The sequence below is a fragment of the Suncus etruscus genome, chromosome 9 (assembly GCF_024139225.1).
Source record: "Suncus etruscus isolate mSunEtr1 chromosome 9, mSunEtr1.pri.cur, whole genome shotgun sequence".
Taxonomy (NCBI): domain Eukaryota; kingdom Metazoa; phylum Chordata; class Mammalia; order Eulipotyphla; family Soricidae; genus Suncus; species Suncus etruscus.
The window spans coordinates 104,336,324-104,350,964 of record NC_064856.1 but is presented as its reverse complement, the minus strand read 5'-3'; the positions used below and the strand labels follow the sequence as shown (position 1 = coordinate 104,350,964).

Genomic DNA, 14,641 nt, shown 5'->3' with positions numbered 1-14,641 from the left:
TATTTCTTTTTTTTTTTATCACAAATGAGTAAAATAATCTGTCTTTCTTCCTCTGATTACTTAGGCCCAACCCTTCCCCCTCTTTCAAACATTTTTTTGGGAGAATATCTGGTGGCGCTCAGGGTTTATTGCCAAGGATGAAACCGGGCCAGCAGCATGCAAGGCAAACACCCTACTGGCTGTGCTATCACTCTGGCCTTTCCTCCCTTAATTCTATACTGATTATAGCAAAAAGAAAAAAATTTTATTTTCTTAAGAGTATTTTATTGGATCCAAAACCTAGAATTATTTTATTCAGTTCTGCCATCAAACATTTGGGTTATTTCTAGGTCCAGGTTATGGTAAATAGTGCTGCAATGAACACTGGCATGCATAAATCTTTATTTGTTGACATTCTTGTGTTATGGTGGTTTGGAATTTCTGCATCATGTATTTCTACTTTTATTTTCAATTTAAATTTTTTTTCTATTGAGACCATTGTGAATGACAAGTCTTTCACAGTTGTATTTCAGGCAGATTGTGATAGTGAATTAGGGCTGTTCCTACCACCAGCATTGACCTCCTTCCACTAGAGATCCTAGCATGCATCCCATATCTCCACCTTTAGCCCCATGGTCTACCAGTGTAACAGGTTCTTTTTGTTTGAGATTATTATAATTTGTGTCTTTGGAATCTAGTGCTATTGACGTTGGCTTGTATATTTAGTTCTGATTGTTTTTTTCCCCACTCAATGCTCCTGAGACCACTTGGCCTCTGGGTCCCATTTGCTTTTTTTTCTTTTCTCAATTTGTAGGAAGACATAGAAATATGAGGAAAAGTAAAATAATTCATGTTCTCAGATTCTATAAAAAAGGTGGGATCTCCTATCTAGAAGATATAAATATTAGAAGATATGTAGAAGATATAAATAGAAGATATAAATAATAGAAGATTTCTGGAGTGGTGACTCAACGGTAGTGTTACATGTAGCCTTACACATGGATGATCTAGGACAGATTGTGGTTCTATCCCTGGCTTTCCATATGGTCCCCAAGCCAGGAGTGATTTCTGAATGCATAGCCAGGAGTAACCACTGAGTGTCACCAGGTGTGACCCCCAAAACAACAACAACAACAAAAAACACAAAAGAAAATAGAAGATTTATAAAAGGAGTGGCAGATGTGGCAAGTATTTTTTGTTTGTTTTGTTTTGTATAGGTGCAGTAAATATTGGGAAAAGTTAGAAACGAATGTCCCTTGGCCTAAGTGACACAGGGTGTCTGCACCTATGAAACATACTGTCATAAGACCTAACACTGGATCTGGACATACTAGTTTTCTCACCCTAAATTCTTTTTTTTTTTCACCCTAAGTTCTTTCTTTATGGCCTGGAAAGAGTTCTACTCAGTCACAATTTTCATAGTCAATCTTATGTAATTAGAAATCTTGGTTTTTGCACAGATCCTAGGTTGTAGCTGGGACATCATGAAGCATCTTTTTTTTTTTTTTTCGCTATCTTTATTTTTTTGGTCACACCAGGCAGTGCTCAGGGGTTACTCCTGTATCTACACTCAGAAATTGCTCCTGGCAGGCTTGGGGGACCATATAAGGTGCCGGAATTCGAACCACTGTCCTTCTGCATGCAAGGCAAAATCTCTACCTCCATACTTTCTCTCCACCCCCTTGGCTATCTTTATTTTTAATATTTTAAAATTAGGGCATCATGATTGATAACATTATTTATAGTCTATTCATAGTTAAGTTTTAGGCATGAAATTTTCAAGCACCAATCCTACCATCAATGCAAATTTCCCTCCACCATGCCCCCAGTTTCTTTTCTATGCCCCTGGCAGTTTATTTCCTTGACAGGAACATTTTAAAGTTCTGTTGTTATTTTGCATGTCATGCTTTCAGTTTTATTGGTTATTTGATTTCAAGGCACTTTATCAATGGTGAAGGTGAACTTAGCTAAACGAAGCTTTCAGGGATTGTGCACGGAGCATTTTAGGATAAACATAATTTTCTCATCTAGAGTACTAAGCACTATGGTGGTGAGCACTACAAGAGGCATCTACCCCAGGTAGTATCTTCTACTATGTTTTGTGCACCCGGTTTCTTTCCTGAATGTAAACTGACAGCGTGGGCACTATGATATAATAGTAAAGTAGTTTGAATTGAAAAAATAATTTGCAGAAACATACCCAATGAATGGGGCTTATAACAAAAGTCTATGGTGCGTATGCAGTTGCCTATTGCAGTGGTCTCTATGGACATAAGTATTAGATCATAATAACAGATGTCATCAAAAGTAAATCGATAAATTAGAATATTTTGTCAAGTCATTGCTATAATTAGCACTGTATTTGGAGTCTAATATGATGGAGCACTGAAATACAAAATTAGGGTGACCAACTTATATCACCAAGAACCACTGTGAACAAAAAAGTTGAAGGGATATTTGAGACATTATAAAATTGAGACACTAGAACATAATAATAGTGAGCACCATAGAGGGCTTCTCTGGCATTCTACACCCATTTCTATGGATAAAAGCATTTGCACTCTATTATAGGCCTCTGTAGTGAGAAGTTGATTGAACACCTGTTCAATATAAATAGTTGTTTCTGCAGGTTTCTTTGTTGTATAAAAGAGAGTAAAGGGTTTGTTTCTCCTGTACCACTTGATTTGTTTCCTTCTCCTTGCTATACTCTGGCACAATGGTGTTCAGGATATCTCCTGAACTATTAGGCTATTGTGTTTCTTCATGCAGTTCTTCTAAATACCACATATAAGTGATATCATTCTGTGTTTATCCTTCTGGCTTACTTCACTTAACATAATATCTTCTAGTTCCATCTATGTTGCTTCCAATTGCATGATTGTATTATTTCTTCCTGCTATGTAGTATTCCATTGTCTATATGTACCAAATCTGTTGTTGGACATCTAGGTTGATTCCAAGTCTTAGGCATTGTTGGACATCTAGGTTGATTTCAAGTCTTAGGCATTGTACTAAGTGCTCCAATAAATAGTGGTGTGCATACATACTTTTCTATGAATGTTTTACTGTCCTGGGGATAGATATACAAGAGAGGGATGCTGAGTCATATGGCAGCTCAATTTTGAGTTTATAGAGAACCCTTTATACTTTTTCTATATGGGTTGGACCAAGCAGCATTCTCATCAGCAGTGGATGAGAGTTCCTTTCATATCACATCCCCACCAAAAGAGATTGTTTTGATTATTGTTTGTTGTTTTTTTGGGGGGTCACAACTGGCAGCGCTCAGGGTTTAATCCTGGCTCTATGCTCAGAAATAGCTCCTGGAAGGCTCAGGGAAGGATATGGGATGCCAGGATTTGAACCACTGTCCTTCTGCATGCAATGCAAACACCTTATATGCATACTATCTCTCCAGACCATTTTGATTATTTTTGATATGAGCCAACCTCACTGGTGTAAGATGGTACCTCATTGTTGTCTTGATTTGTATTTCTCTAATGATAAGTGATGATGAACACTTTTTTTTGTCTGTTGGACATCTGATGGTATTCCTCAAAGAAGTGCCTGTTCATTTGTTTTTGTCCATTTTTTGATTGATTTTTTAGGTTTTTGGAACTTTGTGAGTTCTTTGTATTTCCTAGATATCAAACGTTTATCAGATGTGTTGAATGCAAAAATTTTTTCTCAGTCAGTTAGCTGTCTTCTAGTTTTAGCCCAGTTTCTTTTGCCATAGAGAAACTTTTTAGTTTGACATAGTCCCATTTATTTAGGTTTCATGCTATAGCTCTTGCCATTGGCATCCTATCATCAAAGATTTTTTTGAGTTGTAAGTCTTGGTGTGTTTTGTCTATGTTTTCCTCAATGAACTTTCTGGTTTTGTTCTAATTTTCAAGTCTTTAATCCATTTTTTGGGGGTCACACCTGGCAGTGCTCAGGGGTTACTCCTGGCTCCATGCTCAGAAATCGCTCCTGGCAGTCTTGGGGGACCATATGGGATGCTGGGATTTGAACCAATGACCTTCTGCATGAAAGGCAAATGCCTTACCTCCATGCTATCTCTCTGGCCCCTTTTAATCCATTTTGAGTTGACTTTTATGTAAAGTGTGAAATATGGATCAATATTTAACTCCTTACATGTAGTTATTCAATTGTTCCAACACCATTTGTTGAAGAGACTGTCTTTGTTTCATTTTAAGTTCATGGCTCCGTAGTCAAATATTAGTTGACTGTATATTTTGGGGTATGTCACTGGATATTCTATTCTGACTCATTGGTCTAAGACTGTCTTTGTTCCAGTACCATGCTGTTTTTATCACTATGGCTTTGTAGCAAAGCTTCAAGTTTGGTAAAATGATGCCACCAGTTTCTCTTTTTTGTAGTAAGATTTGGCTAACGTAGACTTTTTATGGTTCCACACAAACTTTATAATTGATTGTTCTGAGTCCTTAAAGAATGATGTCTGAATTTGAATAGTGATTGTTTTGAATCTATATAGTAGTTTAGGTAGGATGGCCATATTGATGATATTGATTCTTCCAACCCATAAGCATTGGATTGCCCTCCAATTCCTTAGGTCCTCTTCAATTTCTTTCTGAAGTGTCTTGGTGTATGTCTTTCACCTGTTTTGTTTGTTTAATTCCTAGGTACTTGATAATTTTAGATACTATTTTCATTGGGATAGACTCTTTGATCTCTTTCTCCTCTGATTTGTTACTCATATAAAGGAATACAAATGTCTTTTGTATATTGATTTTGTAACTGACAACTTTGCTGTACTGGTTTATTGTTTCTGGAAGTTTTACTATGGACTATTTAGGGTTATCAATATATAACATCATGCTGTCTGCAAATAGTTTGACATCCTCTTTCCCTGTTTGAGATTTTTTGGTTCCATTCTCTTGTCTGATTGCTATTGCTAGGACTTCTTTTTTTTTTTTTTTTTTTTTTTTGGTTTTTGGGCCACACCCTGTGACGCTCAGGGCTTACTCCTGGCTATGCGCTCAGAAGTTGCTCCTGGCTTCTTGGGGGACCATATGGGACGCCGGGGGATCGAACCACGGTCCGTCCTAGGCTAGCGCAGGCAAGGCAGGCACCTTACCTCCAGCGCCACCGCCCGGCCCCAGGACTTCTAATAGTATGTTGAATAAGAGTGGAGACAGTGGACATCCTTGACTCATGCCAGAACTTAGTGGAAATGCTTTCAGTTTTTCACCATTAAGGATAATGTTGACTCTGATCTTCTTATAGATAGCTGTAACTATCTTGAGGAAGGTTCCTTCCACCCTCATTTTCCTGAGTGTTTTCACCATAAATGGGTATTGTATTTTGTCAAATGCCTTCTCTGCATCAATTGATATGATCATATGGTTTTTATATTTTCTTTTTTTTTGATGTGTGTATGGTGTTGATTGATTTGATTATGTTGCACAAATAGAAAAAAACAAATAGAAAAACTGCATTCTCTCCTTAAACTTCCAAAAAGGACTACAGCTATGCCAACACCTTGGTTTTAGATCAGTGAAAGTAGTATTTGCCTTCTGATTTTTGTTTTATTTTGTTTTTGGGCCACACCCGGTGATGCTCAGGGGTTACTCCTGGCTATGTGCTCAGAAATTGCTCCTGGCTTGGGGCTTGGGATGCCGGGGGATTGAACTGTGGTCCATCCTACGTTAGTGAGTGCAAGGTAAATGCCCTACTGCTTGCGCCACTGTTCCAGCCCCAACTTCTGATTACTGAGCTATCACATAGTGAATCAGAGAGGCTTGAAATCACCATAATTGTATGATTTGTTATAGCAGCCATAGGTAACTACTATAGATATTATGTGGTCATTCAAATGCCACATCACAGTATATATTTGTAATACTATATTGCTTCTTCCCCATGGATAAATATTTGTGGAATTGCATAATTTGAGCCTCTTAAGTGACTATTTTTAGCATTAACATTTGATGTTTGTTTATTCCTTGGTTTGTAGAAGCTTCTTTGCCCTTTAATGTCTTTCCTATTTCCATTCCTACCATTTCTTCTTTTTCTTTCCCAGGGATCAAGTGTTGGTTAACTAGGTTTTTGGGTCATGGTAGGCAGGCTACAATGGTAGCATTCTGCTCATACTTACTATCAGTCCAGCCATTCCAAGGTCTTATATTTTAACTGCTTCTTTTTCTCAGTGTTTTATTTCCCTCACTTCTAACTGGAGTCAAGAGATCATTTCTTTGCAACACGGAGGATAATAGAGGTATTAAGATGCTTGCCTTATATGCAACTGAACCTGGTTCAATTCCTGGCATCATGTGTGTTTCCTTAAGCACTGCAATAGTAGCCCCTGTGCACAGATCCAGTAGCAAAGGTTGCACATACTGTATATCTCCTAAATCTCAGCACCTCCACTTATCAAACAACTTAGTTCTCTCTACCTACATGATGGAATTACGTGGACATGGAAAGCCAAAGCAGATAGAAAAGCATTCCCTCTAACCCCCAGCCCACTATTAACACTAATTTTTTTACCCATTGATTTGGGCATAAAAGACTTTTTCTGCCCAAACAGAGATGTTTCAGTGAACTTACCTTGCTCTACTTTCTCTATTTCTTCTCAATTCTGCCTGATTTTGAGAGTCACCTGTATTTTATTTCCCTCTAGCTATTTCCTCTATTTAATTCTAAAGTCCTTTAATCATTAAATTTTCTCCATATTTCACTGGATACATAGGGTTATTACATTTATTCAAAGCACAAAGCAAATTTCACACCTTTCTTCTGCGGAAATTTTTTTCCAGAGGAAACCTTTCCTGATGCTCCAAACACAAAAATGTTCATTTTCCCCAGCAATTTTGCACTTCCCTGCAAATCACTAGTGAAATACATTGTACTTGCATGCCTTTAAAATGAGAGAAACAACATTGGAAAGTGTATTTAACATAAATCTGCTACCTATGAGTGGCAAATAATTGTTTTAAGTAGATTTATTAATTTTTACATAAAAATAATTATATTTTACAGAAAACTATTTAAGATTTTGGAGAATTCCCAAGTCTTTGGAACCTAATGTTCTTTCTAAGTAGTCTTCCAGATGCCTCTTCATGGAGTAAATTTTATTTAAATACATAGTCTTTAGTTTGGTACCATTAGTAATTTTCATGCATTTTATTGATTTGCTAATTATTTTTACCCACTTCCAAAAGGCAGGAGATAAAACATAATTCCATTATTTTATAATTACTCTGTTATTTCTCTAGACTGGGAGCATGCTTGTAAATCTGAGTTTAATATTATGACAGGTGACTGCTATTTCTACTTACACATTAAGATTTGAAAGAAAAGATCTCACTTCCATATGAGATAATGAATTAACATGCAGCTCAGAATTCATAACTCAAAAACAAGGGCTATTAGAATCTAAAAATACTCTAGATAAAGTATTTCCAACAGCTAATCATCTTCTCAATTGATAGAAGGAATGTATTTCTATGGTAGCATTCATAGAGTTGTAATTATGTAATCTATGACCCAAAGTATCTCCAGATAAAGTAAGTAAATTGTAGGAGTAGGCATATATATATATAATAGTTGCTTTTATTATTATATGACAAGCATTAAAAACTAATGCCATTGACTGAACAACTTGTAAACTTAAGGTGTTGACAACTGTATGGTTGAAAATAGGTCTATGTATAATTTTTGACTCTCCAAAAGTTAAGCAGAGATGTATCTTATCATCTTTAATCAGTTTAATCAGTATCTCCCTAGATCCCTTCCTCCTCAACCATAGCTACTCATGTTCAAAAATGTTTAAGTACTTTAGTTGTATCTTTGTTGTCCACCTATTTCATATCAGTAGACACAAGTTGTTGACTTAATACAAGAATTTAGAAACTAAATTGGGAAAAATACTTTTACAAATGAACGAGGCATACAAAACCCATATTGTTCAAAGATAAGCTTTTATTTTCCCATCTAATTTAAAAGTTCTTTTCAATGGTTGACTTTTTACAACTGAATTGCAGATAGATTAATTACTTGCCCAGGATAGCATGCTGATTATAGTATTTACCATATTTTACTTCTTCAACATCCAATCCCCTTCTCTCTGCTCTGGATCAAAGTTCAAGAGTTTATTAGCTGTAGATACTGCCTATGATCTTGCTTTATTTCCTTTTATATCACAAATGAGTAAAAAAAATCTGTCTTTCTTCCTCTGACTCTTAGACTGAGCCCCTATCCCCTTCCAAAAGTTTTTTGGAGGCATATATGGCAGTGCTCAGGGTGTGATGGAACCTGAGTCAGCAGCATGCAAGGCATGCCCTACTAACTGTGCTATTGATGCAGATCTTTCCTCTTTTAATTTTATACTTATTATAGCAAAAGGAAATATATATACATATATTTTAGAGTATTTTATTGGAACCAAAATTAAAAATTACTTTATTCATGTCTGTCATTGAAAATTTGGGTTATTTCTACGGGGCCGGGTGGTGGCGCTAAAGGTAAGGTGCCTGCCTTGCCTGCGCTAGCCTTGGACGGAGGGCGGTTCGATCCCCCGGTGTCCCATATGGTCCCCCCAAGCCAGGAGCAACTTCTGAGCACATAGCCAGGAGTAACCCCTGAGCGTTACTGGGTGTGGCCCAAAAACCAAAAAAAAAAAAAAAAAAAAAAGAAAATTTGGGTTATTTCTAGGCCAGGGTTATGGCAAATAGTGCTGTAATGAACACTGGCATGCATACATCTTTTTTGTTGTTTATTTATTTTTGAGTTATGGTGTTAGATGCCAAGGTTCGAAATTTATGCAACATGTATTTCTACTTTTATTTTCAATTTTGGGGGTATTTTTTTTATTGAGACCATTGTGAATTTTGAGTCTTTCACAGTTGTATGTCAGGCATATAGTGATAGTGTTATTAGGGCCATTCCACCACCAGTCTTAACCTTATTCTATAAGTTACACACATTTAAGCCCCAGAACTACCAGTGTAACAGGCCCATTTATGTTAAGCTAATTATAATTATTATAATTATTATAATTCAGGCCTCTTGATTCTATTGCTATTGACTTTGGCTTGGGTATTTAGTTCAGTTCTGACCATTTTTTTTCTCACTTAATGCTCCACTTGGTCCACCTACTTATTTTTCTTTTCTCAATTTTTAGGAATTTGCCTCATAGAAATATGAGGCAAAACAAAATGATTCAAGTTCTAAGCATCTATGGAAAAGGTGAGAGCCCCAATCTACAAGATATCAATAATAAAAACGAGGGTGGCAGATGTGGCAGGTTTTTTTTTTATAGGTGCAATAAATGTTGTGGGAAATTAGAGGGAAATTCCCTTAGGCTAAGAGATTCAGGATGTTTCCACCCATGAAGCATACACTTATAAAATCGATTCTAGGCTCCTGGCTTGTTGGTTGTCCAACCTCAGGGTATTTCTTTATGGTCCCAGGAAGTTTTGCTCAGTCGTGGTTGTCAAAAGTCAGTCTTCTGTAATTAGAGATATTGGTTTTTGCACATATCCTGGGATGTTTCATCTTCTGGTTTCATCTCGCAGTTTGGTGGCCAGGTAGGCCAACCTACTCTTGGATTAAGTTGTTGCTGTTTTCTTGTCATCAAAATGTCATATGAATCTACCATGGAGCAAGGTGAATTAATAGTCGCATTAGAACCTCCCCAGGAGGGAGTTTGATTCCTGGTGCTGGTGCAGGAAACTGCCAGTTCACTTCTGAAGAGTCAAAACAAACAGACTTAAAATCAAAGTTTGGAAGACAACCATCAAAGCAAACAACTCCCTTAAAAAAATCTGGAGTGGCCATATCAATATTAGATGATATAAATTTCAGACTTAGAAAAGTTATAAGGGACAAAGATGAACATTTTATAATAATCAAGGGATATGTACAACAAGTAAAAATCTCACTCCTAAACATATGTTTACTCAAGGAAGAACCAACATCATATTTAATATGATTTAATATTATTGTTGACAAATCTGAAAGAAGACATCAGTAGCAACATAGTAATAGTAGGAGACCTCCACACAGCCCTGCCATTCCTTGATTAGGCCAACCAGGCTGATGGCAATACTCCCCAAAGCATTGTACAGATTTGATGCAATTCCTTTATGGATACCTGTGACATTCTTCAAATATGCGGATCAAACACTTCTGAAATTCATTTGAAACAAATAAAAACACCAAAGAATAGCTAGAGCAACCCTAAGGAAAATGAGTATGGGAGGCATCACTTTCCCTAACTTTAAATTGTATTACAAATCAATAATAATTAAAACAGAATGGTATTGGAATAAAGACAGACCCTCAGATCAATGGAATAGACTTGAGTATTCAGAGAATGTTGCCCAGACATACAATCAATTGATCTTTGAAAAAGGGGCAAGAAATGCAAAATGGATCAAGGAAAGCCTCTTCAACAAGTGGTTCTGGGACAACTGCTCAGCCACTTGCAAAAAAGTAAACTCAGACCTCCATCTAACATCATGCACAAAGGTTAAACACAAATGGATTAAACACCTAGGTATCAGACCAAAACCATAAGGTATATAGAACACATAGGTAAAACACTCCATGATACAGAGAATATAGTCATCTTCAAGGAAGTAACAACACTTTCCACACAAGTGGAAGCAGAGATAAACAGATGGGACTATATTTAGCTGAGAAGCTTCAGCACTTCAAACAAAATAATGATGAGAATACCAAGGCCACCAACAGAATGGGAGACACTATTCACTCAATGTCCATCATATATGGGGCTAATATCTAAGATATACAAGGTACTGACAAACTTAATAAGAAAAAAAACCCATCTAATCCCATCACAAAATGGGGAGAAGAAATGAACAGACACTTCCTCAAAGAAGAATTACAAATGGCCAAAAGACAAATGAAAAAATGCTCCACATCATTAATCTTCAGGGAGTTGCAAACCAAAACAATGAGGTACCATCTCATGTACAGAGACTGGCACACATCACAAAAAGAATAAGAACAGTCAGTGTTGGCAGGGATGTGGGGTGAAAGGAACTCTTTTTCACTGCTAGTGGAACTGCCATGTAGTCCAGCCCTTATGGAAAACAAGATGGAGATTCCTCAAAAAAATGGAAATGGAGCTCCCCATATGATACAACTATACCACTCCAAGGGTTATAGCCTAGGAATACAAAAACACAATACAAATATGCTTTCTGAACACCTATATAAATTGCAGCACTATTCACAATAGTCAGAATCTGGAAACAATCCAGATGTTTAAGAACAGATGGATGGCTAAAGAAACTCTGGAACATATACCACAATGGAATATTATGCAGTCATCAAGAATGATGAAGTCATAAAATTTTCCTATACATGGTTGTACATGGAAACTATTATTCTGTGTGAAATAAATTAGAGGAAGGGGATAGACACAGAATAGTCTCACTCTTCTATTGATTTTAAGAAAAATAAAATACACTATTTTAATAATCCCCAGAGACAATAGAAATGAGGGCTGGAAGGACTGGCCCACAATATGAAGCTTACCACAAATAGTAGTGAGTGCAGTTAGAGAAATAATTACTCTAACAACTATCATGACAATGTTAATGTCTGAGAGATGTAGAATGCCTATCTCTAATACAGGCAGAGTTTGGGGAAGGAGGAGTATGGGGACCATTGGTGGTGGAAATGTTGCACTAGTGAAGTGGGGGGGGTGTGTTCCTTCTATGACTGATGCCCAACTACAAACATGTTTGTAATCATGGTGATTAAGTAAAGATATTATTAAAATAAAATATAAAAGTTACCCAAACGGTAAAGTTGTTAATTTACCAGGTTTCTCTCCAAATCTCCAGCTTTAGATGTCTTTCCTAGCTTTCTGATTGATCTTTGCATTTAGTGGTTTTGAATGCTGGAGTATCAACTTATTTAAGAAATTGATCTATTGAATTGTTTGCATGAAAGTTGGCTCAAGATGTATCTTCTTTATAGGTTATTTTTCTAAACTAGCAAGGTTGTCTAAGCTTGATAAAAATGCATATTAATTCATTGGTTTGTTCAGCTGGGTTTGAGCTCTATATTTTCTAAGAGAAAGAACTACTAGATCCAATCTGTAAGGAACTCTATGATATAAATTAAAATAACTTCATGAGGAGACAGAGCTGACAGGCCCAGGGAGCAGATGATCAGCAATGGCATTAGAACTGGAAGGAAGCTTAGGAAAGGCCCAAAAGACAGCCCCATTGCATTTAGTAAGAGGGATTAAGAGGTGAGGTTCCCTGTTTTTGTCCAGAAAAAATTTGGTTGTCCTCAAGGGGGAGACAATCACTAATGGAACTAGAACCCAGAAGGAGGCTGAGGAAAGGCTGGAAAGAAAGCCCCATTCGTGCTTGATGGGAGAAATTAGGATGGGAGTTTCCCTGTCCCTGTCCCCACCCAGACACAAATCTGACTGGACCCACGGGGCAGGCGATCAGCAATTGCCAATGGAGCATTCTGTTATTGATTCTGGTTGTTGGAGTCATCTGGTTTCTTGGATAACTTTGCATCTAATTTGGTGTATTTTTATTGAGAAATCAATATTAAAATTACAGAGTATTGGGTTCCCCCATTAGTGTTTGTGTGGTCCACAAATGTGAGGAACTATGGATCTAGGCTGATGAGTGCATATTGTCACAGTGAGGTTCATAGTGGCCCTCAGAGGGCCCCAGAGTGATCTTCTGAGAAGCCAGCTTGTCCATGAGTTTTTCCTGCTTAGGTGAGAATCTTTTGAGAATAATGTGAGTCTATGATGTTGGCTGCTTTTGCAGACATGACAGAAGGCTCTGGATTGTGGATATAGCTGCCAGGAACATCTGAAAGTATAGAGGTGCCTGGGAGGGGAGAAGGGAGTCTAGTTCCAAAGGTTTCCAGATATGTCAGCCACAAAACCAGCATAATGAAACACTGAAGATTTTGTTGGCTAGGCATCTCTGCAGAGACAAGTGGAGAAGAGGTGAGGTTGGGTCATTTGCACTAAGTTTTAAAATTTTTTTCTTTATTATTTCTTTCTTTATTTCTTTAGTTTTGGGGTTGCAACCAGTAGTATTTTTTTGTTCCCCAATTCACAATACAGACCAGACAAAGGGCCTGGGTTGAGGTGTATATGGGGTGCATTTACTGTACCTCCTCTTTCTATACAGTCTGTGTAAAGAACACAGCCTGTGGTAAGAATTGGGAGGCTTTATCTTATCTTTTCTTTTTGATTTATATATGTATATACACAAAAAATCCTTCACCAGTGCAACATTCCCATGACTAATATCCCAAATGCCCTTCATCCCCACCCCACACCGGCCTGAACTCTAGACAGGCTTTCTACTTCCCTCATTCAGTCACATTTTGTTATGATAGTTCTCAGTGTGATTATTTCTGTGACTGCACTACATGATACCTGTGGTGAGCTTCTTGTCAGGGGTTGGACCCTCCAGTCCTCCTCTATTTTGTCCCTGAGAATAATTACACAAATATTTTTCATTTTTCTCAAAACCCATAGATAAGTGAGACCATTCTGTGTTTATCTCTCTCTCTGACTTATTTCACCTAGCATAATAGAAACCAGTAGTATTAAGTGGTTATTCCTGGCTCTGTATTCAAGCATCACTATGGCAGGCTCAGTGGGACCCTATGGGATGCTGGAAATTGAACCTGGTTGGCTGCATGCAAGGCAAATGCTGTAACTATTTTTTTATAATTATCTTTAAACATGATTGTAGTTGTATGATTACAGTCATGTAAAGAACACCCCCCTTCACCAGGGCAACATTCCCACCACCAATTTCCCAGATCTCCCTCCTCCCCACCCCCCTACACCTGTACTCGAGACAGGCTTTCTACTTCCCTCATTCATTCACATTGTTATGATAGTTTTCAGTGTAGTCATCTCTCCAACTGCACTCATCCCTCTGTGTGATGAGCTTCATGTCATGAGCTGCACCTACCAGCCCTCATCTCTCTTGTCTCTGAGATACTGTTAAAAATGTCTTTCATTTTTTTTAAAGCCCATAGATGAGTGAAACCATTCTGTGTCTTTCTCTCTCCCTCTCACTTACTTCACTCAGCATAATAGATTCCATGTACATCCATGTATAGGAAAATTTCATGACTTCATCTCTCCTGATGGCTGCATAGTATTCCATTGTATATATGTACCACAGTTTCTTTAGCCACTCATCTGTTGAAGGGCATCTTGGTTGTTTCCAGAGTCTGGCTATTGTAAATAGCGCTGCAATGAATATAGGAGTAAGGAAGGGATTTTTGTATTGTATTTTTGTGTTCCTCGGGTATATTTCTAGGAGTGGTATAGCTGGATCGTATGGAAGCTCAATTTCCAGTTTGTGAAGGAATCTCCATATCGCTTTCCATAAAGGTTGAACTAGATGGCATTCCCACCAGCAGTGAAAAAGAGTTCCTTTCTCTCCACATCCCTGCCAGCACTGCTTGTTTTCCTTTTTTGTGATGTGTGCCAATCTCAGTGGCGTGAGGTGGTACCGCATCTCCCTGACGATTAGTGATGTTGAGTATCTTTTCATGTACCTTTTGGCCATTTGCCTTTCTTCTTTTTCAAAGTGTCTGTTCATTTCCTCTCCCCATTTTTTGATGGGGTTAGTTGTTTTTTTTTCCTTGTATAGTTCTGTCAG

At 37.5% G+C, this 14,641-nt stretch overlaps 1 non-coding gene across 1 annotated transcript; it reads right to left on the bottom strand.

Moving 5' to 3' along the window:
• Positions 1-13,052: 13,052 nt before the first annotated feature.
• LOC126019321 (small nucleolar RNA SNORA51) lies at positions 13,053-13,185 on the bottom strand. Its single transcript, XR_007499048.1, has one exon. It is a non-coding gene; the product is annotated as a small nucleolar RNA SNORA51 (small nucleolar RNA).
• Between the last annotated feature and the right edge of the window lie 1,456 nt (positions 13,186-14,641).